We start from the raw sequence: 26,364 nt of genomic DNA, 5'->3' as shown, positions 1-26,364 counted from the left end.
ACTCACAAGGCCAGATGTATTTGTGAGTAGACCTACAAGCGGCTCAACATAGACATTGTACAGGTTTCTGAGAAAGACCTTTAGAGCGGCGCTTCTCAAACTGTTTCATGTCAGGACCCCTAAACTGACACAGATTAGACACGGACCCCCATTTATAAGATTTTGTCCCAGGGTCCCCCATCTGATAAGACTTTTTCTTTTAGATGTTTTATTACAAAAAGTGTTTGAAACACATGACTGAAATAGTCATACATTCTGTCATTGTGTTACTTATGGATGGTATTATAGTGAAAATATTAAATAATGTACCCCCCTTTTTGCTGGCGACCCCCTGGAAACCCCTCAAGGACCCCTGGGGGTCCCCGGACCCCACTTTGAGAACCACCGCTTTAGAGACGACTGGTCTGCGTGATGCAAGTAAGCTCTTTGATCCCTCAATAATCAAGATAGAGAAGATTGTACTTTATCTCTTTTTTCTTTTCAACGCTATAAGCTGCTTTCACACATGTTTGGAATTCAGGAGTTATCTAGAGGCCATACGGATGGCTGTCATATGTGAATGTCTGCATGCGGCTCATGCGCGCTCCCGCGGAGCCTCGTCCTAGGCGGAGAGAAGTGTACCCCCAGCCGTAGTCGCAGAAGCGTATTGTCCCCCCCCCCCCTCCAGAGCTCCGTGAGCTCGTGAGTGCATGAGGACAGAGACGATCGTGACAGATTATTATTATATAAATAGTCGATGTGAATGAGCCAGCAAAAAACACATGCCATTTGGTTTTCAAATGAAGCTCAAAACTGCTCCGTGTGCGACAGCCAACATGTTGCGGATTGCTGGATTGAAAGGCTCATGGCTCTGATCTGATTTCATGTCTGCTTCGCACAGCACACACATTTAATAAGCATTTTTGGACGCGAGGGTCGTCCCGCTTCCCAGTATTGGACATCGCTAGGTAGGGTATCTGGATCTGGTTGCGTTCATGTCTTTGATTTAACGTTTACACAGCGTTCGCGCAAATTCCAAGTAGCGTCAAGTCAGGCAGTATAAAACGAAAACTTCCGGGTATAACCTTCGCAATAATGGCAATTAAATAAAGTAAATGCACGTGTAATGTTTTTTTGTGTGTGTTTCGAAAGATACAGAACGGAGATAAACTGGAAGAATATCTGCTCCCTTCGAAAAGTCAAATTTAACCCGTAGTGAGTCGACATTCTGATTTTTTGTTACTAAGTAATACAACATTTATTTTATTTTGAAGGTAAAAACGTCTAGCTTCCTGTATTCTGTATAATTCTAGTAGGTTTGAGGCATTTTAGGACTGAACATAGCAAAGACCTGTTTTGTTTGTACTGCTTGCGACTCGAGGAAATCGATGCATCTGGGCGTGAGTTGTAGGGTTGTTTAATTAATTACTTACTAACGTTATGCGCAAACGATTATATGCCGTGAACGTTAGGCAGTTATCGCCCATTATGTATTTTTAGTTTTCACAACTGTGTGGTCATGCCCAAATTCCCCCACCCCCGCCGCCCGCCCCCTCTCTACTTTACAAACTCTGCGGAGGTGCTACTCATGTGTGAATGCAACATGCCTCATGTGTGAAAGGGTACACTTCACCTATCATCCGGGGCAGGCTCAGTGGGGGGCAACCCTGACCTGATCCGGAGTTCATGTGTGAAAGTGGCTATAGAGGGCCAAAATGGAACGTCACTTCCTGCTTCAGCACTGTACCAGAGATTTTCATCCGCCATTTATTTTTCCATATACATTTTGTAAAATGCTTATAAAAAATAGGTTTACCAAACGGTTCAGATATATTTAGAAACAGGCGAGACCACATAACATTTCACTGGGACCAAAATGTTTAAAAAAAAAGCGGATTTAAAGATTATTTTTTTTCGATGTTCTATTTTTAAGTTTTGGTCCAAGTTAAATGTTCTATGGTCTCTCTCGATTCTAAATATAGCTGAACCGTTTGGTTTGCCGAAGTAAAACTATTTTTATAAGCATTTTACAAAATGTCTATGGGAAAATAAAGGGCTGATGAAAATCTCTGGTGCAGTGCTGAAGCAGGAAGTGACGTTCACTTTGGCTCTCTATTGAGAAAAGGTAATTCTGGTAAAGAAAGGCAGTGGCATGTCAGCTCTCAAATGCATTGAAACAGATGTGAGAGTAGAGATCATAAGAACATTGAAACAGATGTGAGAGTAGAGATCATAAGAACATTGAAACAGATGTGAGAGTAGAGATCATAAGAACATTGTTTGATTCAATGATGCGGAAACAGAATCAAGTATGACAGCATGAAAGAATAAAATGCTAGGGGGGGGGAGGGGGGGAAGTGAGCATCGTAGGCAAATGAGGCGAGGGCAGAGTCTTTCCAAAATAAGAGCATGAAAACTGTCGGTCTGGAATGCCCAAGCATGGAGAAGAAGTGTGGAAGACCACGGCAGTCTTCCTAGTGAGGGATGGGGGCAGTGGTCACAGTCGACTCAGACTGTCATTACCGTTCTCCAGGTTCTCGGTGCTCTCGTAGCAGCCCGAGTCGCGCGGGGAGTCCCCCGCCAGGCCGCGCCTGTCCAGGAGCAGCTTCTCCTGGGAGCCTCCGGACTGACTGCCTCGCTCCGGGTCGCTGCTGCCTGCAGAGCACAACACCACCAACAGGGGGCCCACAGTCACTTTCAGAGATCCAAGGGTAGACCTGCTACAGTAAAGCCTCATCTGTGTGTCTTCCTGTATTTCTACACGTACGAGGATTCAATGTCCTCACAGTTACACCTGTGTGTCTTCCTGTATTTCTACACGTACGAGGATTCAATGTCCTCACAGTTACACCTGTGTGTCTTCCTGTATTTCTACACGTATGAGGATTCAATGTCCTCACAGTTACATCTGTGTGTCTTCCTGTATTTCTACACGTATGAGGATTCAATGTCCTCACAGTTACATCTGTGTGTCTTCCTGTATTTCTACACGTACGAGGATTCAATGTCCTCACAGTTACATCTGTGTGTCTTCCTGTATTTCTACACGTATGAGGATTCAATGTCCTCACAGTTACACCTGTGTGTCTTCCTGTATTTCTACACGTACGAGGATTCAATGTCCTCACAGTTACACCTGTGTGTCTTCCTGTATTTCTACACATACGAGGATTCAATGTCCTCACAGTTACACCTGTGTGTCTTCCTGTATTTCTACACATACGAGGATTCAATGTCCTCACAGTTACACCTGTGTGTCTTCCTGTATTTCTACACATATGAGGATTCAATGTCCTCACAGTTACACCTGTGTGTCTTCCTTTATTTCTACACGTATGAGGATTCAATGTCCTCACAGTTACACCGATAGAAAGAGACAGAAACTATTCCAAAGTGAGGACATTTAGCTGGTTCTCACTTCTATAGAGTACTGCAGGGATCAATCAATCAATCAATATCCTTTACCCTAGAACACCAACGTGATTTAAAATCACACCATCACTAACGTCGGGTGTATTTCACCCGATGCAATATACCCCATAAAACATACTTCTCATCAAAATATCTTAAAGTACAACAATACATGGCAAATTGAGGTACGCTTCTTTCATTTTTCAATGTGAAATATCACAAAAAACACAAAAAAAATTATTATGAGGGACACTATAAAAAATATGTCAAATTCGGGAAAAATGAGGTAATCGTTACAAAAAAATCCCCCCCCCCCCCCAACAAACAGGAGCTCCCAACTTCTCCTTTGGTCCACCCATTCATGGGACTTGTGTGGTGAAAATCACCACACAAGTCACCACAATAACATTAACCCTAACCCGAAGATATTTGACCGTCTATCACTAACGTCGGGTGAAAATCACCCGAACACGTAGCCGGTAGAAAAAACCATGAATGGGAGCAGGGAAACACATTCAATGACGTCAGTGAGCATCCTGAAGGTACCTAAGGACCCGCCCACCTCAGACAGCAGCAAGACAATGAAAATCACGTTAATTCAATTGTCCGCCCCCATTTTGGTTCATCAGGGACAAAAGTTTATGGGAAAGCGAATTTTGGTTCAGCAGGTTAATCACTTTTATGCCTTTTGAAGCGTTTTATAAAAAACACGTTAACAAAATGTACAGTCATAAAAGTTATTCACGTTTGTGAAGATTATCCTACTGAACCCAAATCCGCGTTCCCATAAACCTTTGTTAACCACAGACCTTATTTTATGCATTTAAGTGAAATCCCCATTCTAAACCCCATTTACAAACCCAGAAGTATACTTCCGGACTCATTCCTGCAGCGCTCTATAAGGAGCTAGTCTAGGGTTTGGACTTGGGTTTAGGTTTAAGATTGCAGTTAGGATTAGGTTTAGTTTGGCGTAAGGGTTAAGTTTCGAGGTTAGGGAGTGAGCATAGTTAATGAAGGTCCTCACAGGTAAGTAATACATACGAGTGAGTGTGTGTGTGTGTGTGTGTGTGTGTGTGTGTGTATGTGTATGTGTATGTGTATGTGTATTGTGTATGTGTATGTGTGTGTGTTAGGGGTGTCAAAAATAATCGATTATAATATGCATCGCGATGCGGACGTGCACGATTCTGCATCGATTCACAAATGTCAAAAATCGATTATTAATTATTATTATTTATTTATTTTATAATCGAATAAAATATAATGGAAGTACATGCAGTTGTTTATTTGGATCATACTACAATGCAATTCCAAATGCACTTTTATTTTAAAAGTAGCCACACAGTGAGAAAAAAGAAAGTGAGAAAAAATAAATCATGTATTGGGGGAAAAAGTGATGCATGGATTGAAGATGCATCGAGATGCATCGATAATCGTAATGGAATCGAATCGTAGCCCTCTGAATCGTAATCGAATCGAATCGTGAGGCCAGTGAAGATTCACAGCCCTAGTGTGTGTGTGTGTGTGTGTGTGTGTGTGTGTGTGTGTGTGTGTGTGTGTAAAGTGGGTTGAGTTTAACCCTCTGGGGTCTAAGCCATTTTTTCCTATTTTTGATCTGTCTGGTCTCCTTGTGTAATAATGCTTAGACACCCATTTATATGAAAACTAAAAGATTTATGAACTGGATTTGGTTGCATCAGCCTTATTTCAGTGTATTAAAAATACACATATTACTGTGTAGGTATTTCATGATCTCCTTAATACATGATGTATTTAGAATGTGTCACATTATTTAAATGCCTTCATTAAAACCGTAACGACACCGTACATTGTGTACTTACTTACAATACTTTTCCATAGGTTAATACACTGGAATACGGCCATTGTAAACTTAATATCAGAATTCTTCTCAGTTGACGCAGTAAAAGTAGCTGGTCTGTGTGTAGGAGACGATACTCTTTGGATAAAAGCGCTATATAAATGCAGGCCATTTACCATTTACCATCTTTGCATCCGTATCCGTACATGCCCATAAATCGTCCTGAACCTCTGGAATATGTGAAGCATGCATAATTTAACTCAGCGGATGTGAATGGCACACTTTAAATGTATTTGTTCATGTGTGTCTGTAACGTTTGAGTTGTGTCTGAGATATAGCATCTTTCTAATGTATGTGCTCATGTGTGTCTGTAACGTTTGAGTTGTGTCTGAGATATAAGTGTCTTTCTAATGTATGTGCTGATGTGTGTCTGTAACGTTTGAGTTGTGTCTGAGATATACGTGTCTTTCTGAGTCATTATATGTCTGTTAGCAGTCAGACGTGCTCAGGTTTGACCGCCTGGCCTGACCCACCATCGTACTCCTGCAGCAGCTCGACGGCCGTGAGCAGCACAGCTCTGTGCTGAGGCTCTCTGATGTTCAGCTCGTCCAGGTCCTCCTCCTCCAGCAGCTTGAAGGTGTCCAGATCCTCGTAGCCATTAAACAGGAAGGTGGGAAGATGCTCCTGTGTGTGGAGAGAGAGGTGGGGGGAGGCAAACAGGGAAGGAAGAAGGTGTCGTTAGTGGTGGACATTTATTTGACGATCCACATTTTGGATCTTTTCAAATCCCTGTGTAAACAGTGGCGATTTTGTGGCATTGGCATTTGTGCGTCAAACTGCAATATGGAGGAGGTCTATAATGTCTACTTATTCCCACTGGGAGGTCATGTTTTCATCCCTGTTTGTTTTGTCGGTCGGTCCGTTTGTTGGCAGGATCTCTCAAACAGTTATGAACGGATTTGTACAAAACTTTGTAGAAAGGTTGGTCGTGGGCAAAGGACCAACTGATTAACCTTCCATGCCCACTGGCCAAAAGGGGGCGTGGAAATGGGTGTGGCCAATCACACAAAGGTGCCTAACTTCCCAAATGGATTCACACAGAGCCGTATAATAGAAGAGTTGCGACATCTCCATTCACTCCAATGGACCAGTTTTTTTTTACCTCACAAAAGTTCCTGGAAGTAAGGTCCTGGATTAAGCAGCGCTGTCGAGTTGCAGCAAAATGGACCGTCTGTGATGTCCTTTGAAAGGATCAGACGTTTAACGAATCAAATTGTATATTATCAGCTTTATTTTATACATTCAAACGTATCGCGAGCCCCCTTCCTGGCTATTCATTGGCTACTGAGTCACGCATTTTGGACCTCCGCTGGCGCCACTCTCTTACTAGATTGCTCTGGATTCACATAACCACACAACTTTGTAGAAAGCTTATTCATGGCCCAAAGAAGAACTGAGTAACCTTCCATGGCCACTATCCAAAAGGGGGCGTGGCCAATCACAAAAAGCCGCCTAAATTCCAAACGGATTCACGTAACATCGCAAAACTTTGTAGTAAAAGCTATTGAGTGCCTTCTAGTCATAAATTCCTCCCAGGGAACAATTGCGTGTCTAATGTGCTCCTATCTCCACCTGATGGGTTCATTACTTTGAGGTTGATGCGATCCAGGAGCTCCTCGACAGAGGTGGGCTTGGGTTGCCGGGCCTTCCTCCTTCTGCGGGTCTTTTTGGGCTTCACCTCCTGCTCGTTCAGGACGTCCACGTAGATGAACTTGAAGGTGCCGACTTTACCATTCAGCAGGCCCATCCACGTTCCCATCGGAGGCTTGCTGATGATGTCAATGACATCTCCATTCTGCAGAATAAGACCGGTGATCATTAAAGAATCTAATCTGATCTAATGATGACAGGATGACCGACAGTATGACACAACTAGATATGGTCCTGATGTTCAATGTGACTGTGAATACAGAATAATATAAAATCAGTGTAAAATGAACTTAAAGCAGTAATAAATGACATTATAGCAACATGTGGTGCTAAATACTCATTGCTGTGGTGTTACGGCACAGATCACCTGTCAATCAAACAGTGAGGGAGGAACTTTCACGTCTTTTTCCTTGTATTTTCTTTTGAGTTTCAGTAGGTGGCGCTCTTTTGGTGGCTATCACTGCTCATGCTAACAGACACTGGATGTTTAAAGCAGCCAATGGAAAAGCTTTTGTGAACCGGCTATAGGTTGGATCACTATTGTGTTTTATCAATTAGCAATAGAGTGTCAAAATGGAAATGGTTTTACATAAAAATGTCACAGATTATTAGTTTAATTAAAGGCCCAGGGGTTAAAGTAACATTTTTTACTGAGATTCTGGCCTCTATCCTGTCCTGCACAATGCTCTGCTTCCTTTTTTAAATTGTATGTACAGATACCAAACACACAAACACAGAAGTAAAAAGAAACAATCAATCAATCAATCAATCAATCAACACTTATACTGTATTTTGTGCAAATAAATAACATCTGATTTTAAAAAGTTATAATTTTACACTAAATTCATCCTGGCTTTGGCACAGCCAGGAGCCCAGATTGTGTGTTCTGGAGCTCCTGCTGGCTCCCCATCCCTCCCTTAATGTAACCCCAGAAGATCATGTGACGTGTGCATCGCGATTCATTGGCCATACCTTCAGTTTGAGGGAGTCCCGTGATGTGTGCATCGCATTTCATTGGCCATACCTTCAGTTTGAGGGAGTCATGTGACGTGTGCATCGTGTGTTTCATTGGCCATACTTTCAGTTTGAGGGAGTCATGTGACGTGTGCATCGTGTGTTTCATTGGCCATACTTTCAGTTTGGGGGAGTCATGTGACGTGTGCATCGTGTGTTTCATTGGCCATACCTTCAGTTTGAGGGAGTCATGTGACGTGTGCATCGTGTGTTTCATTGGCCATACTTTCAGTTTGAGGGAGTCATGTGACGTGTGCATCGTGTGTTTCATTGGTCATACCTTCAGTTTGGGGGAGTCATGTGACGTGTGCATCGTGTGTTTCATTGGCCATACTTTCAGTTTGGGGGAGTCATGTGACGTGTGCATCGTGTGTTTCATTGGCCATACTTTCAGTTTGAGGGAGTCATGTGACGTGTGCATCGTGTGTTTCATTGGCCATACTTTCAGTTTGGGGGAGTCATGTGACGTGTGCATCGTGTGTTTCATTGGCCATACTTTCAGTTTGAGGGAGTCATGTGACGTGTGCATCATGTATTCCATTGGCCATACCTTCAGTTTGGGGGAGTCATGTGACGTGTGCATCATGTGTTCCATTGGCCATACCTTCAGTTTGAGGGAGTCGGTGTCGTAGGGACTGGGAGTGAAGTCGGTGTGAACCAGAGCGCGTCCGCAGAACGGTCCGCGGTACGGCAGCTCGTCCTCCTCCCCGTCCTCTGACTTCACGCTCTCTCTGTTGCTGTTGGAGGAGTCGGTGGTCCCCACCGTCTGACCGCCTGCACAAACCACAGAAGAAGAATGCGCTGCTTCAAGGCCTCGAGACACCATGGGTCAATTCGTATTCGCAAAATATTTGTCACGATTTCTTTTAATCTGCCAGATGGTCGTGGCTTGCCACACAGACAGAGCATAAAGTTTAGACTATCTCAATGTTGATGTTAATACTTTTCTGTGATTGGAATGTCAATCTGGTGTTAAACCCCACCCAGTCAGTGCTTCAAGGCCAGGTTGAAACAAAACACCATCAGTTTCTTGCAACACACACACACACACACACACACACACACACACACACACACACACACACACACACACACACACACACACACACACTTACTCATGGAGCTTTGTCCACTCAGGGAGCTCCTCAGACTCTCCACAGAGCCTCCTGGCTTCAGTTTGTTTTTTTCCAAAGAGTTGGAGTCTGTGTGAGGTGAGTGAGGGCAGCTGGAGATGCGGTCTGGACTCGACTAGGAGACAGAGGGGGGAGAAGATGCTTACCACCTTCACGTTGCACACAGTTTACAACAGTAGCGCAGATTGGCTCATGTTTCTAACAGTGATACAGATTGGCTAATGTTAATTATAGAGCCAAAGTGAACGTCGCTTCCTGCTTCAGCACTGTACCAGAGATTTTCATCCGCCATTTATTTTCCCATAGACATTTCGTAAAATGCTTATAAAAATAGTTGTATTTGGTCAAACCAAACGGTTCAGCTATATTTAGAATTGGGAGAGACCATAGAACATTTCACTCAAGGAAATTGTTTTTTCTTTAATTCCGCAATGTTTTTAAACGTTTTGGTCCGAGTTAAATGTTATGCGGTCTCTCCTGTTTCTAAATATATCTGAACCGTTTGGTTTGAACAAGTACAACTATTTTTATAAGCATTTTATGAAATGTCTATGAGAAAATAAATGGTGGATGAAAATCTCTGGTACAGTGCTGAAGCAGGAAGTGACGTTCGCTTTGGCTCTCTATAACAGTAGCACAGATTGGCTAATGTTTATGACAGTATTAATACATTCATTGTTATTGCTGTTTTTCATGTCTGAGCACTGCGTTCAATAAATAGAAACAGAAGTGAGTGACAGAAGACTCGGTATGTAGTGAATACACAGTGCGATTTGTAAACACACCTGTTCAGACAGCGAGCTGTGGTATCTCTTGGAGATGCGTTTCCTCATGGTGTCTCTCACAGACTTGACCTTTTTGCCCAGAGAAATGCGAGATGTTGGGGGAGACTTAACAGCCTCTCTCATGCCGCAGTCTCCATCTTTCTTCTAATTTATGAACAAAAGCGGCAAACATGCCAACAAAAACGTTCTCATTTATTTTGATTTGATTCAGTCGACAGAAATTCAGTAACAAGAATGACTACGTACAGTGATATCACAGTCACAGTTGCCTGAGCGCAGTGAGCGGTTGGTCAGATCAAATCCTCCGAAGCTGCAGGTTCTCTGTGAAAAAGATCAAATCAGGGCATTTAGAAAAAGTGTGATTTTATTTAATTTAGCCTTTATTTAACCAAGCTTGTCCCATTGAGATCAAAGATCTATTTTACAAAGGAGACCTAGCCAAGAACAGCAGCAACACAAAGTTTCAACATAAAACACATAAACACGTACATTTGAATAACATTAAAATGATCAGAATAAACATTTGCACACAGATAGACTTCACCATAGCTTTAAAAGCATTCAGGGTTACTAAGCTATGAAGTTTAAGTTCAGACTGTAGATTGTTCCATGCAGTGGGTGGACAAAACCTACAAGCTTTCTTCCCTAGTTCAGTTCGGACTTTTGGAACAGAACATTGCAGCATGTCCTGAGGACGGAGGTTGTAATTGCCACATTTCATGCTTAAAAGAGATATTAGAGGCTGTCTTTTGATGTACAGCTGTGATGTAGCCCGGGTGGGAATTTCACGGAGGCCATGGCTGCCGCTGTCCCTCCCACTGGCTGTGATGCCCTGAGATATAAGGCCACCCTTGGCAGCTGTGCCCTGCTACTGTCAGTTGCTTTAAAATCATCAGTGCTCTCAGTTTAATGTAGTCTGCCCTATGCAAAGGATGTGTCATTGTCTCATTTTAAAGCAGCTACGAGCAAGATCGATTGTTATTAAACAGTCTAAATTTAATATTGAAAACATCTTACCTCTAAAAGTATATGAGACCAACGCCGAGTGAATCAGCGAGTGCTGATGATTATAGACAGAGTCTGTGTGCGAAACTGTTAGAATATAACGAATATAACGAAAGCCGTTCTTCTTGTTTTGGGTCTGTTGCTAGGCAGAGCGAAACGGTTTATGGCAGCTGTAAACCGTTGCTAGGCAGAGCGAAACGGTTTACGGCCGTAGCAACAGACCCAAAACAGCTTTCCTCGCTACTTTCTGCTCTCGCGAACATCTCTCGTTATATTCTAACAGTTTGTTTGAAAGTAATTTTGTAATTTTGTGGTTATGGGCGAAGTGGCTGCCGCAAAACGTTTCATTTCACTTCCTGATCAGCCCCGGCCCGCACACAGACTATAATCATCAAGACAACACTGGCCGATTCACTCGGCGTTCAAGTAAGACTACTCGGCGTTGGTCTCGTCTACTATTAGAGGTAAGATGTGAGGCATCGATATTAAATTTAGACTGTTTAATAACAATCGAAAATCATGCTCGTAGCTTTAACGCGCATTTCAGAAAAATCATTCTTCACGATTTCAATAGAGACGCAGCAATGAGCTTTGTGCTCTGGCATGTGGCCTTCTGCCTCGATGCCGAAGGCAAAATGGCCTTGGCCCTAAAATGAGGAAATTCCCACCCTGGATGTAGCTCAGAAACAAGCATCCAACAAAGTCTTCTCTGTACTCACCCCATGGTGGCTGAGCGGGTTGAGCGCCCGGCGCCGCAGCTCTCCTTCGGTCACTGAGCGGGCGATGTCTGAGCGGGCGATGTCTGAGCGGGTGATGCTGGGCTCCTCTTCATTGCAGCCCTCCGTCTCAGACTGTATTTTGTAGCTCTCCTTCGGTCACTGAGCGGGCGATGTCTGCTGGGCTCCTCTTCATTGCAGCCCTCCGTCTCAGACTGTATTTTGTAGCTCTCCTTCGGTCACTGAGCGGGCGATGTCTGAGCGGGCGATGTCTGAGCGGGTGATGCTGGGCTCCTCTTCATTGCAGCCCTCCGTCTCAGACAGGGAAGAGGCGCTGCCTACGCCCGCCTCCCGCGCCTCTCCCTCCAGGCCTCTCTCCCGCAGGTGGGCGGGGCTGCAGCTGGCCTTGCTGAAGGCCCTGAAGATCTTCTGGCTGCTGCAGGTGTCCAGGCTGCTGGAGGAGGGCGAGGTGGTCAGGCTGTCCGAGTCCCTGTCGTAGGTCAGCTGCTCCCGCAGAGCCGAGGCCAGCGAGTCCACCGGACACACCGCGCATGGCTTCTTCTGCACACCCGAGTACAGGAAGGGGCTGGCGTCCGCAGAGGGAGGCCCGTCTAGACTCACGCCCTCTAGGGGAGAAAGAGGAAAATGTAACACAAGCCTCTCATGTTAGATTTCCTTACAAATAGGGTTAGACTAGGTCTGTAAAACCTGCGATCATTTGTTTTTTACTTTGCACATTTGATGAATTAATTTAATTGTTCAATTATGTTTTGTTGTTGTATTAATTCTTCATGTAAAGGTAATACTCTGCTGAGTTTCCACTAACACTGAACAGCTGCGGTGGGCCACCCTGCTTTATGGACCTTATAATCTACTGAAAACAATTTAATTGGAATTAATTTCAGTTGTCCTTGTCCCATGGCGCTTAATGCTGTTTCTAGTATCAGCCAGTCTGTAAATAGGGTTTGACCAGTATGGCTTCCTGAAGGCTGGTAACCAATATTTTTAAAGACTACAAAAATGGTGAAAGCACACACGGAAACCAATTAACCCCCTGTCCTCAAAAATCCCATTTCGAAATAGGCGTTATTTTGATAAACTGACCTCATAACGGGGATCTATACAGTTACGTGTGTCTACTAACATTATTAAAAGATCATAAAGGTAACGCTGTTTTCTGATAGTTTGCTAAATTACGTCGCCTTCTTCTTCTTCTTCTTTGCCTTGACCGTAGGCGTAGTTGCTGCCCTCTCATTGTGGACTCGAGTACTACACATTGAGGCATGCCCAGTGTATGTGAAGCGTCACGTGTAGCGGGCGTCTCGCATAATATGGACGGAGATTGCTCAGAGCCTCGGAGCCTGCTGTAGTGCAGACTGCTCAGAGCCTGCTGTAGTGCAGACTGCTCAGAGCCTGCTGTAGTGCAGACTGCTCAGAGCCTGCTGTAGTGTAGACTGCTCAGAGCCTGCTGTAGTGCAGACTGCTCAGAGCCTGCTGTAGTGCAGACTGCTCAGAGCCTGCTGTAGTGTAGACTGCTCAGAGCCTGCTGTACTGCAGACTGCTCAGAGCCTGCTATAGTGTAGAATGCTCAGAGCCTGCTGTAGTGCAGACTGCTCAGAGCCTGCTGTAGTGCATACTGCTCAGAGCCTGCTGTAGTGTAGACTGCTCAGAGCCTGCTGTAGTGTAGACTGCTCAGAGCCTGCTGTAGTGCAGACTGCTCAGAGCCTGCTGTAGTGTAGACTGCTCAAAGCCTGCTGTAGTGCAGACTGCTCAGAGCCTGCTGTAGTGCAGACTGCTCAGAGCCTGCTGTAGTGTAGACTGCTCAGAGCCTGCTGTAGTGTAGACTAGTGTTGTCACGGTTTTCGGTACTTTGGTACAAAACACGTTAACGTTAGCCAAACGTTTTTTTGGTTACACATTGCATTGCCAGCTATCTCAAAAACTAATGTGACAGGATAAGGTCCGTTTGATATGTTGTTAAACGTGTTATTTTACGCCGTTTGAAAGAATTAACCCACCTTGAATTCTTTGAACAGGTCTGGGTGCCTGTCTTTCAGGTTCTTGGCGAGATTGGATGTGTTACCCTTGCCATAAAAAGTTGAATGTAGGCTAAGTAAGCAGAAGCACAATATTGTTTTTGTTTTAAATACTTGAGGGCTACATGCCACTGGTGTTGCACTGTCTGCACTCACTGCCATACAGAGTTGAATGTAAGAAGTAAGCAGAAGCACATTGTTTTGTTTTAAAGTTGAAGGCTACATGCCATTTGTTCATTGGAAATGGTTGCATACTTTAATAAAAGAGAATATGTTGAAGAAATATCAGTCTGTTTTTTTTACCGTGGTATACCGAAATTGGTACCGAGTACCGTGGAAATTCACTAGTACCGGTACCGACTACTGAATTATTGGTACCGTGACGTCACTAGACTGCTCAGAGCCTGCTGTAGTGTAGACTGGGAAGGCTTTAACTGTGGCATTCTTACATACGCGGTAATGAAGATGTAGCCTTAGATCAGCACAATCACTGATATTTTGACTCCGCCCCCTTCTTTTCTCTCAAATTGTACTTGGCCAATTCCCTGCTAGGGAGTCCCGGTCATTGCTCCGCCCCCTCTGCCGAGCTGGGGAGAATTGTAGAGTAGCACATGATTCCTCCGATACATGTGCAGTCACCATCTGCTTCTTTTCACCTTCCCCCCCAGTTCCCCTCCCCCCAAACAGGCGGCCCCGACGGACACACACACACACACACACACACACACACACACACACACACACTAGTGCAGCGACCGAGACACACCCTTCCACCATTCCGGCTTCCCACCCACAGACACGGCCAATTATGCCTGTATGAACGTCCGACCAAGCCTGAGGTGACACGAGGAATCTACTGCGAAATATCCACATACGTAAAAACTGATGCAATTCGAATGTTTTTTTCATAAAGTAGCATAACATGACATTAACCCATTCTCTGCCAGGGTCATTTCGGTCTGTGTGCTCCCAGTGCCAGGATTTTGAGCATATTTCCTGATCTTCCAGGACCCACAGAATATTCTATGCTAGGAATAAAATTACACAACATATCTCACAATAAAGCAGAGACTCTCTTCTTACCCCTTGTAAAAAACTGAAACTCTACCATGTTTCCTTGTTTAGTTACAAGCAGTGGAAGTTAGCTTGTTTTCACTAAAAATGCCCTCCTTGGAAGAGAAATAGGAGAAAAAGAGGTTTTTAGTGAAGGACACCGTTTCAAGCAGAACTCTCTTTTGAGCCTTTTATTTTTTGAATCAGTGACACATCAGACATATACAGTATTTGTTTTCCCAAAAAAAAAAAAAAATAATAATAAAAAAAAGTTTTTACTGACTTTTACTTCCTGGAACTTATTTACCAGATAGTCCAAGACTGGACAGACCTTGAACAATCTGTCACCTGGGTTTGCTACAGTATTGTCAGTAAAATGGAAGAACCTCAGAATAAGTTGGAACCTATTTCGAGACATGGTCTTTCCGAAATAGGGGGAGCCACGTCCCTTTCCATGTGGGTGACCTGTAAATTATAGAATAGAAATACATAATTACCATAAAATACATATCATAAAAAATACATATATTACAATACATGTATTTACAATACAATAACATATTTTTTTGTATGTGGTAAGTGTGATGAGAAACTTTTTGTCCTTACCCACAGGACTGGGACTAGGACTGGACTCCATCGACTCAGAGTCTGAAAACGCAAAATATCCAAGTATGATAAATATGTGCACAAAATCAAATAAATAATTTACTTTTACAGTTGCCATGTGGATTTTTAGCTTAGCTTGATAAAAGCATAAACAAATGGAACCAAATGAACCCTTATTCTCTCTCTCTCTCTCTCTCTCTCTCTCTCTCTCTCTCTCTCTCTCTCTCTCTCTCTCTCTCTCTCTCTCTCTCTCTCTCTCACACACACACACACAGGAATCACACAGGCAGCTGCAGGCACCCAAATGGCCGCACATGATCGTCACTAACGTATCGATCACAATAAAACAGTACATACCTTCTGCACAACGTTGCACAACACAGAGCTAGTCGAGTCGCTAAGTTTACACAGACGGCTGTGTGTGATCATTTCATCTCAAACGCGATACAAAAAATAGGCTACTTCTTACCATCGTCATCGCTCTCTCGAAGTGGCACCCATTCCTCCTCCGATTCATCTGTGTCAGACGGATCAGAACGCTGTGAAGGGGAGCCTTCGTCGCCCTGGCGCTCCGTCGTGGAGCAACAACAAAAGAAACGCCCGCGTCTTCTTCGCCATCGTCGCCATCCGAGAACTCTGGGTCGGACTCTGTTTCGACCACAGGCTCCATCTGGACCCTGTGCAGGGTCAGCAGCCCCATGGTCTCTTCGATTGTCCGCTGGCGTGGACCGGCGTGCGTGCTGGAACTGGGCCCAGGCAGGGAATCAAAGTGTTGAGGACGCCCAACAGCGCTGCGGCTGCGGCCACGCCGGCCACCGCCTCTCTTCATCTGCTACTGCTAAATAGATTACTGCTAAATGGGTGACTATACTATAAATACTAAACGTGATTTAGCGGGTTCCTTTTATCAGTTTGACTTGAAACAATGTCACAGGCTGGGAAAGGGTCTGATCTAATGTAAACAACTAAAACATGAAAGTACGTCCGGGTACGTCCTTGGCACAGAACGCCATTGTTAAAAGTACGTCCGGGTACGTCCTTGGCAGAGAATGAGTTAAATAGAGCAGGAAGGCCAGGAACGAGGTGGATGATGCAGAAAATGCTACAACACAACTAGAAAGTCAAATGGCAAAAACATTTGGACTTCATGAGACAATTTGTGTCTTTTATGTGTGTTTTTTTTTCCGTACCCTCTAATCCGGGCTTCTTGGACTCATCGATTCTGATCAGCTTCTTCTTCACTTTGCGGGTGGGGCTGACCAGTTTGTGGAGTCTCCTGAAGGTCACGGGTTCCTCCTGCTCGTTGTCTGACAGCTCACAAGTCTGAGAAGAGAGAGGGAGGACACAGCTCATTTCATCACACAGTTATTTACGGGGTACGGTGGTGCAGTGGTAAGCGCTGTCACCTCACAGCTAGAAGGTCCTGAGTTTGATTCTCGCCTGGGACACTGTGGGCGCTGGAGTTGTGTTCCCCCCCATATCTTCAGTGCCTACTGCCCAGGTGGGCTATCTCGTCGAAAGGGCCTTTCTGTGTGGAGTTTGCATGTTCTCCCCGTACCCCCCAGGGGGTTCCTCCGTACATAACCCCCCACTAAAAACATGCAGAAGATCGTCATCCGACCAGTGACGACAACATCTGAAGTTGGTCCCTGGGCGCTGGAAAGAAAAAGCAACCACTGCTCCTGGCCTGCCCCCTGGAGGAAAGGACAAGCCTGGATGGGTCAAATGCAGAGGACATATTTCACCGGCCACCGTCAGCATGAGTTTGTGTTGTGGCCGCATGCATGTGTTGTAGTGTTCGTGTGACAATAAAGACGGGCTTCCGTCTGAAATCGTATTTATCATTCAGTCGGAATACAATATGATTGAAGTCTACAGCAATATTCACAACCAAGCAGTTGTAAACCCTTATAATCCAAATCCGATGCCGATCTGGGCAGAGTCGTATACTAGCACATGCCTCCTCCGATACATGTGCAGTCGCCAGCCGCTTCTTTTCACCTGACAGTGAGGAGTTTCACCGGCAGGACGTAGCATGTGGGAGGATCATACTATTCCCTCCCCTGAACAGGCACCCCGACCGACCAGAGGAGGCACTAGTGCAGCGACCACCGGCTTCCCACCCGCAGACACGGCCAATTGTGTCTGTAGGAACGTCTGACCAAGCCGGCTATATGAGGGGGTCCCCAGGAGCAACGTGTGGTTTCTGTTGCAGCTTCTACAGCACGGACACAGTACTAATATCATATACTACAGCACGGACACAGTACTAATATCATATACTACAGCACGGACACAGTACTAATATCATATACTACAGCACGGACACAGTACTCAGCATGTCCGTGCTGTAGTATATGATATTAGTACTGTGTCCGTGCTGTAGTATATGATATCAGTACTGTGTCCGTGCTGTAGTATATGATATTAGTACTGTGTCCGTGCTGTAGTATATGATATTAGTACTGTGTCCGTGCTGTAGTATATGATATTAGTACTGTGTCCGTGCTGTAGTATATGATATTAGTACTGTGTCCGTGCTGTAGTATATGATATTAGTACTGTGTCCGTGCTGTAGTATATGATATTAGTACTGTGTCCGTGCTGTAGTATATGATATTAGTACTGTGTCCGTGCTGTAGTATATGATATTAGTACTGTGTCCGTGCTGTAGTATATGATATTAGTACTGTGTCCGTGCTGTAGTATATGATATTAGTACTGTGTCCGTGCTGTAGTATATGATATTAGTACTGTGTCCGTGCTGTAGTATATGATATTAGTACTGTGTCCGTGCTGTAGTATATGATATTAGTACTGTGTCATTGCTGTAGTATATGATATGAGTAGTGTGTCCGTGCTGTAGTATATGATATGAGTAGTGTGTCCGTGCTGTAGTATATGATATCAGTACTGTGTCCGTGCTGTAGTATATGATATTAATACTGTGTCCGTGCTGTAGTATATGATATTAGTACTGTGTCCGTGCTGTAGTATATGATATTAGTACTGTGTCCGTGCTGTAGTATATGATATGAGTAGTGTGTCCGTGCTGTAGTATATGATATTAGTACTGTGTCCGTGCTGTAGTATATGATATTAGTACTGTGTCCGTGCTGTAGTATATGATATTAGTACTGTGTCCGTGCTGTAGTATATGATATTAGTACTGTGTCCGTGCTGTAGTATATGATATGAGTACTGTGTCCGTGCTGTAGTATATGATATTAGTACTGTGTCCGTGCTGTAGTATATGATATGAGTACTGTGTCCGTGCTGTAGTATATGATATGAGTAGTGTGTCCGTGCTGTAGTATATGATATGAGTAGTGTGTCCGTGCTGTAGTATATTATATTAGTACTGTGTCCGTGCTGTAGTATATGATAGTAGTACTGTGTCCGTGCTGTAGTATATGATATTAGTACTGTGTCCTTGCTGTAGTATATGATATGAGTAGTGTGTCCGTGCTGTAGTATATGATATCAGTACTGTGTCCGTGCTGTAGTATATGATATTAATACTGTGGCCGTGCTGTAGTATATGATATTAGTACTGTGTCCATGCTGCAGTATATGATATTAGTACTGTGTCCGTGCTGTAGTATATGATATGAGTAGTGTGTCCGTGCTGTAGTATATGATATTAGTACTGTGTCCGTGCTGTAGTATATGATATTAGTACTGTGTCCGTGCTGTAGTATATGATATTAGTACTGTGTCCGTGCTGTAGTATATGATATTAGTACTGTGTCCGTGCTGTAGTATATGATATTAGTACTGTGTCCGTGCTGTAGTATATGATATGAGTACTGTGTCCGTGCTGTAGTATATGATATTAGTACTGTGTCCGTGCTGTAGTATATGATATGAGTACTGTGTCCGTGCTGTAGTATATGATATGAGTAGTGTGTCCGTGCTGTAGTATATGATATGAGTAGTGTGTCCGTGCTCGTGCTGTAGTATATGATATTAGTACTGTGTCCGTGCTGTAGTATATGATAGGAGTACTGTGTCCGTGCTGTAGTATATGATATGAGTAGTGTGTCCGTGCTGTAGTATATGATATTAGTACTGTGTCCGTGCTGTAGTATATGATATTAGTACTGTGTCCGTGCTGTAGTATATGATATTAGTACTGTGTCCTTGCTGTAGTATATGATATGAGTAGTGTGTCCGTGCTGTAGTATATGATATCAGTACTGTGTCCGTGCTGTAGTATATGATATTAATACTGTGTCCGTGCTGTAGTATATGATATTAGTACTGTGTCCGTGCTGTAGTATATGATATTAGTACTGTGTCCGTGCTGTAGTATATGATATGAGTAGTGTGTCCGTGCTGTAGTATATGATATTAGTACTGTGTCCGTGCTGTAGTATATGATATTAGTACTGTGTCCGTGCTGTAGTATATGATATTAGTACTGTGTCCGTGCTGTAGTATATGATATTAGTACTGTGTCCGTGCTGTAGTATATGATATTAGTACTGTGTCCGTGCTGTAGTATATGATATGAGTAATGTGTCCGTGCTGTAGTATATGATATTAGTACTGTGTCCATGCTGTAGTATATGATATGAGTACTGTGTCCGTGCTGTAGTATATGATATGAGTAGTGTGTCCGTGCTCGTGCTGTAGTATATGATATTAGTAGTGTGTCCACGCTGTAGTATATGCTGAGTACTGTGTCCGTGCTGTAGTATATGATATGAGTACTGTGTCCGTGCTGTAGTATATGCTGAGTACTGTGTCCGTGCTGTAGTATATGATATTAGTACTGTGTCCGTGCTGTAGTATATGATATTAGTAGTGTGTCCGTGCTGTAGTATATGCTGAGTACTGTGTCCGTGCTGTAGTATATGATATTAGTACTGTGTCCGTGCTGTAGTATATGATATTAGTACTGTGTCCGTGCTGTAGTATATGATATTAGTACTGTGTCCGTGCTGTAGAAGCTGCAACAGAAACCACACGTTGCTCCTGGGGACCCCCAGGAAGCCCCACATACAAATCTCACTCCGAGCTGAAACACAGTAGCTATAGCAACTACAATAAACTAGACTACACCACTGAGTAAAACAAATACTGTAAAGCCCCTTCTAAACATGCAGTGGAATCAGGATTATAACCAGCTCCTAGCCGGTTGGCCTGCATGTTTAGAAACAATTAGCCGGTTTATGCGCACTCCCGCGAGTGCGGATCATGACCATCTGAGCGCCTAGTATAGGATCCGCATTATTGGAAAAGCAGCTGTTGTTTAACACTGGCAGCTCATGATCCGGATCATGTAGCTGTTATGTCTGAGTGGGCGGGTGGTGGCACTTTACAAACCATTAATGTCCCATAATTATTTTCATGAATGGACGTTAGTTACATGGCTGGATTATTTGGAAGAGAGCCAAATTAGATGAGTAAACAACTAAAAGTTGAATCGTTTCTTTGTCCCCCATCTGCCAGTTTAAAAATGCAACAAGGGAGATGATAGCCTACTAGAGTTGTGCGATCTTGACCTCAGTCAGATCGTCAATCGCCACCCTTTGACATCGCCAATACACGATGTCATCGCGCAAGCACATAATTAATAATGGACGTTAACATCCATATTAATAATTAGCCATGTGGTTCAGCTGTGCTCTCGCTGTACTTTGCTAACTTAGCATCGATGCTAGCGTGGGCCCGGCGCCACGAGGGGGCGAAAGGGGCTTTGCCCCCTCAGTTTAATTTGCTGCCCCCTCACTTTTGTTTTTGTTTTTTTGTTGATAGAATAGTTCATCTATAAAGTACAGTTAGGCAATGTTTGTACCTGACATGTTTCGGCTGCTGTTTCTGCAGTCTTCATCAAATTTGATCAGTTTAAGTTGATGTAGGTTACCCCCTATAAACATAGCTCTGTTGTTTCAGAATTGGCAGGGAAGCGCTATTTGCTGTGCTTTGGTTGTCACAAGGTGTCAGAGATGTAGCTATTTATTAAATTTGAACCTCACTGCATGTTGTAGTGATCATGATGTGATTAAAACACACACACACACACACACACACACACACACACACACACACACACACACACACACACACACACACACACACAGAGAGAGAGAGAGAGATAAATCAGCTGCACCCAAGCACACAGCATGCCATGAGCAGAAAGATGGATATAACGCATCTGATCACTTTATTTCTTTAATTTAATGAACCTGGCACTGACTGGCTATTATTTTGTTAATTTTTTTGTCAATTTTTGCAGCAATTGTTTGTTCTATGACTTTTCATATAGACATATATGAAATAGATATATAGATATATATGTTCAGAGTGCTCCAGGCAGGTCCCGCATTTCACATTATGCAAAGCTCAGCTCTATTAATGCCTTAATCTGCTGCTGTGAAATAAATGTTTTATTTGATTTTGAATAGTAGTCTTTCTTGTGTTGTTATTGCGCTTTTCAGAGGTTATTATGGTTAAAAAGTCCAGAAATAGGCATAGCGGGTATATAACCTATGTTTTACGATATAAAAAACTTACCCAGCTATCGTCATTGCCTTACTGCTGCTTGCTGGTAATGTTAATGCCATCATTCCCATGTCAGAAAAAGTCTCCAGATTTGTCGCTAACGTTAGTTTCTTCTGAGAAAGATAGTCTCCAGGAGGGTCTGAAAAGTTTTCTCGAGTTGGATGCAGCCAAGTATTGTGTGAGGCAACCATTTGACGCAGCCAGTGCTGTGTGACTGTGAGCGTCCAAGCTAACACAGCTGTGGAGAGGAGCCTATTTGGTTATGTCGATGAGAGGAGCTGACTGACTGACAGCCTATATCAAGACATAGGCCTAGCCTAACCTTTGTGGGGAGAAAACTAGTCAGATATGACTTGAATGCCACTTGTAAAATAAATCACCCACAGTGATTGACGACGGTGCAACCACTATTTTGACTGGGCGGCTTTATGTAACAAAGGCAAGCGCTCATTCTTGGCACAATGCCACCCCTCATTAGCCTGAATGGTCGGAATGGATCCTCCGTTAAAACGGCATGTTTTTGAATGGAGTTTGGTTACTGATTCGCTAAAGCTGTTTCCACATCACATTTCAGACTTCATGTTTAGAAGAGGCTTAAGTAAGGGGACATCATACACATCACACAAGCCATCACAGAGAGAGAGAGAGAGAGAGAGAGAGAGAGAGAGTGAGAGAGAGAGAGAGAGAGAGAGAGAAAGGGGGGGGGGGAGGAGAGGAATAGTGAGGCCACAGACAAAAGAAGAAAAAGAAGAAGAAAGAAATCCTATTTTCTCTTAAATGGTAGACATCTCATTTTCGAATGAATCCCTTCAAATATTCCTCATTACGCAAAGTCCATTATCTCAGTAGGAAGTAGGAAGTAGGAACTTTCACTCAGGTGACAGGCCAATGTTTACAAGACTATAATTAGTGTTGGGACTAACGCGTTATTAAGTAACGCGTTACAGTAACTAAGTTACTTTTTGTGGTAACGAGTACTGTAACAAATTACTTCATCAGTAACGTAACGCACTTACAATTATTGCGGTTTAAACAGGCTCGTTACTTGTTACTTCACTTTTTTTTAAGTCGAACTGCACTGACATTTGCGCGTGAGCCCCTTAATCACTGAGTATTTCAGGGTAAAACTATTCTGTGCGGGACCTACAGCAGCGAGGGTAGAGAGGAAAATGCCTGGAGTCTGATGGCGGTCTACTTTCTAATGTTACTGGACCAAATTCTGATAGTGAAACGGATCATTTTGCACGAGCTGTGTTGTGTACGTAGCGGTGTTCACTTCACACCGCTCGGGCAGCTCGGCAAGTCAGCAGCATGGAGCCCTCTCCTCCTCGCTCCTCTCGCAGGCTGTCTGTCACCACACTAGTGCCCTGCACCAGGCAAGCACTCGTCTCTCACTCACAGATTCCCCTCGCGTTGGAGGGTGTTCACGGTGTGTTTCGCGTTGTTTGGTCATGAAATGGGAAAAGAAAACGCCTGCAAGTCTGCTGCCTTTTGGAGATGAACTGCTATTAAAGGCAGCCGCGACGAGCGGCTACTTTGGGGCTCTGCTCTGTCCCTATCTGCCCACTGCGCTGGGCTCTGCTGCTGAGTGTCACTCCGCTGTTACAAAGGGTAACCACAGTGTTTATGTTGTTCAGCCAGGATATTATAGACTAGACTACTACTGATACAGTTGTTAATTATACACTGCCAAAAGTGTACTGGCTACTTTTTGAAGGCAACAATAAATATGTCTCAATGCCTAAATGTTGTGTTTTCTTGTTCCACTACTTTTCGTCATAGTGATAATGGGTACAATGATCAAATTTGACAGTTGTCTTGTGCTACAGCAACCCCAAAATAATGTGTGTGCATTAATAAGAGAATTGAGAGTTTAAAAAAAGTAACTCAAAAGTAACTTTTCTAGTAACTAGTTACCTGGAAAGTAACGAGTAACTTAAAGTAACTAAGTTACTTTTTAGAGCAGTAACTAGTAACTGTAACTAAGTTACTAATTTAAAGTAATTGCCCAACACTGACTATAATTATCAAAACTATTCGCAAACTATGTAGGCTACAAACTACCTATTTACAAAACTATTGCCTATATTTCCAAGACTTTTAGTCTTATTCAAACTCAAAATGAAAAGTGACAAAGAAAACAACTTTGAAAGCAGATTGACTTACCCTAAAAATAAATAAAAATCCGTCATCCAGTTTAAAATAATCATAACATTTATTTTCATTGGATGAGCTTATTTCTCAAATCAAATTAAAGACTTATCCAGTGAGACAACAAACTATACTTGCCATTTAGCCTTCAAAACTATTATATTTACAAGACTTGTAGTCCTATTCAAAGTTGGAGCAGTGCTTGGACGGTACAGGAGCTCTAACGTTATCCGGAGCCTCTGCTGATGTGCTGGCAGCAGCATCGCTAGAGACAGAAGCAGCACGGGGCTTTGGTATAACAAACCGATACATCATGAACGCACGGCAGCTGCAAGAGTGTTGTAAGTCGCTTTGGATGAAGTAAATGAATGTCATGTAATGTACGTCAAGCTATGAGCTTTCGCTAGCAGACTCATGTCTGGGTGGGCAATGCCCACCTCTGCCCACGACTGAAATCGGCCCTGCTAAGGAAGGTATGTGACCATAATTAATTTCAATGTCCGCTATCAAGAACAACTCAGTTGGTTCATGAAATCGCTGGGCTGCGTGCCGTGCAGTGTTTGTGGTGTGGGAGATCCGAGCCGTCAAAAGAAGAAAAAAAGACTTGCTCCTGGCCAATCACGCCACTTGACTGCTGTGTAGGCAGGCCGGGCACAGGGCGTGGTTTTGCCAGAACCGCGGTGGGTTTCGTAATAACACGGACCATAGGTTTTCCACACTAGGTTTTCATGCAGCGTCTCTATTGGCTCACGTGAGCATGGGCGCCTGGCCAATCCCGGGGCTTGAATGCTGCATGGAATGATCAGAGCCCTATCAGAGCCTAGGGAATGATGGAATGCTGCCGTGAAAGACGCTCCTCATACAAGTACGGTAGCCCAGTGAGGTCAAATAACCATACCACTCGACTTTTCCCACAGCGAGAATTAGCTCTCATACTCCGCCTAACGGCCAATAGCTACCACTTTTTTTTAACACACATTTGACCCTTGCAAATAACTTGATTTCTTCTCGAAGTAAATAGTTTTGATGACGTTTAACTTTACAACCTGTCCAGTGGCGTCATGGATATGTTTCTTACTAAGTGTTACGATGGATTAGTAGGACTGTATTTATTCTAGCTGGTTAGGAATAGTGTGACCACTGTGGTGCATCGGTAAGAATGCAGGGAGGCCGGGCTGATATTTCCACTGGGTTTATTACACAACAGGGATGGTGTATGTGTGCTTCTGTAATCACAGAAAATAAAGGACATAGTGAATATTAATATGTGGATTTGGCGTAATTACAATGCACACAGACCTGCAGCCTATAATCCAATATGTATCATAGCGGGGCATGTACAGCACGGCAGAGGGGGCCTTGGGTCGGGAACAACACCACCCACATGGAAAAAGGCTGCTCCATCTGAACGTCGGCACCTGGTGGTGGAGGAGGTGCGCCATCAGGAAGAAGCAGCCAGATGTGCCAAAGCAGTCTCCTAAGCTCAGCAAGGTCGCTGGATGAGGTGGGATGGCGTGGAAAAGAGGAAAATCACATGGGGCGAGCTATGGAACATGGAGTCTAACAGGCTAAGTTTCATCATAAGAGCCACATACGACATCCTACCCTCTCCAACCAACCTACATCTCTGGTTTGGAGAAGATCCAGCCTGCTTCCAGTGTGCAGCCCCGGCAAACCTCAAACACATCCTGGTGGGTTGTAAGGCAAGCCTAACTCAAGGAAGATACACCTGGCGCCACAACCAGGTGCTGAAGTGCTTGGCTGCTGAACTTGAGCAGAAGAGGGTAACCACCAATGCCATGCCCCCAAATGCTCAGGCTACTTTCCCACAGCTAACAGCCTCCTTCATCCGAGAAGGGGGAAAACAACGGAACAACCACACACCTCCAGACTCATGCCCACTGAATGCAGCCAGGGATTGGGAAATGCGAGTGGACCTAAGCCAGAGGCTTACTTTCCCACCTGAAATTGCAGCGACCAGATCTGGTCCTCTGTTCCAACTCCTGCCGGCGTGTCTTCATCGTTGAGCTGACAGTCCCTTGGGAGGATGCCATCGATGAGGCATACGAAAGGAAAAGCCTGCGCTATGCCAACTTAGCAGCTGAAGCAGAGGAGCGAGGCTGGAGTGTGAGGCTGCGTCCAGTGGAGGTGGGCTGCAGAGGCTTTGTAGCCAGTTCCAGCACAAGGCTCCTGAAGGAAGTAGGGATCAGAGGGCAGGCCCAACGGAAGGTTATTAAAGAACTTGCCACTGTTGCCGAAAGGAGCAGTCAATGGCTGTGGCTGAAACGAAAGGACACAGCATGTGCTGCAAAATGACCACAGGGAGCAACCATGCAACACAGACCCAGGCCTGATCAGCCTGTGGTGGGCCAGCCTCGCAGCCTCGGACGAGGGTGTATTGTGATAAAAAGCCGAAACACCCCGTGAGTCTGCGGT

At 44.1% G+C, this 26,364-nt stretch overlaps 1 pseudogene across 1 annotated transcript in view; it reads right to left on the bottom strand.

Moving 5' to 3' along the window:
• LOC310773366 (SAM and SH3 domain-containing protein 1-like) overlaps positions 1-25,982 on the bottom strand; it is a 51,014-nt pseudogene extending 25,032 nt beyond the window's left edge. Inside the window, exons 1-12 of the transcript in view lie at positions 25,883-25,982; positions 25,347-25,423; positions 16,458-16,590; positions 11,860-12,198; positions 11,576-11,643; positions 10,098-10,172; positions 9,852-9,995; positions 9,049-9,181; positions 8,538-8,707; positions 6,858-7,064; positions 5,743-5,893; positions 2,503-2,634 (exon numbers count right to left, since the gene is read on the bottom strand). The product of the transcript in view is annotated as an SAM and SH3 domain-containing protein 1-like (transcript). The remainder of the gene's footprint in view (positions 1-2,502; positions 2,635-5,742; positions 5,894-6,857; positions 7,065-8,537; positions 8,708-9,048; positions 9,182-9,851; positions 9,996-10,097; positions 10,173-11,575; positions 11,644-11,859; positions 12,199-16,457; positions 16,591-25,346; positions 25,424-25,882) is intronic.
• Between the last annotated feature and the right edge of the window lie 382 nt (positions 25,983-26,364).

Source organism: Poromitra crassiceps (genome assembly GCF_964638095.1).
Source record: "Poromitra crassiceps genome assembly, chromosome: 3".
In the NCBI taxonomy this organism is placed as follows: domain Eukaryota; kingdom Metazoa; phylum Chordata; class Actinopteri; order Beryciformes; family Melamphaidae; genus Poromitra; species Poromitra crassiceps.
This window is presented reverse-complemented; position numbering and strand designations above follow the sequence as displayed.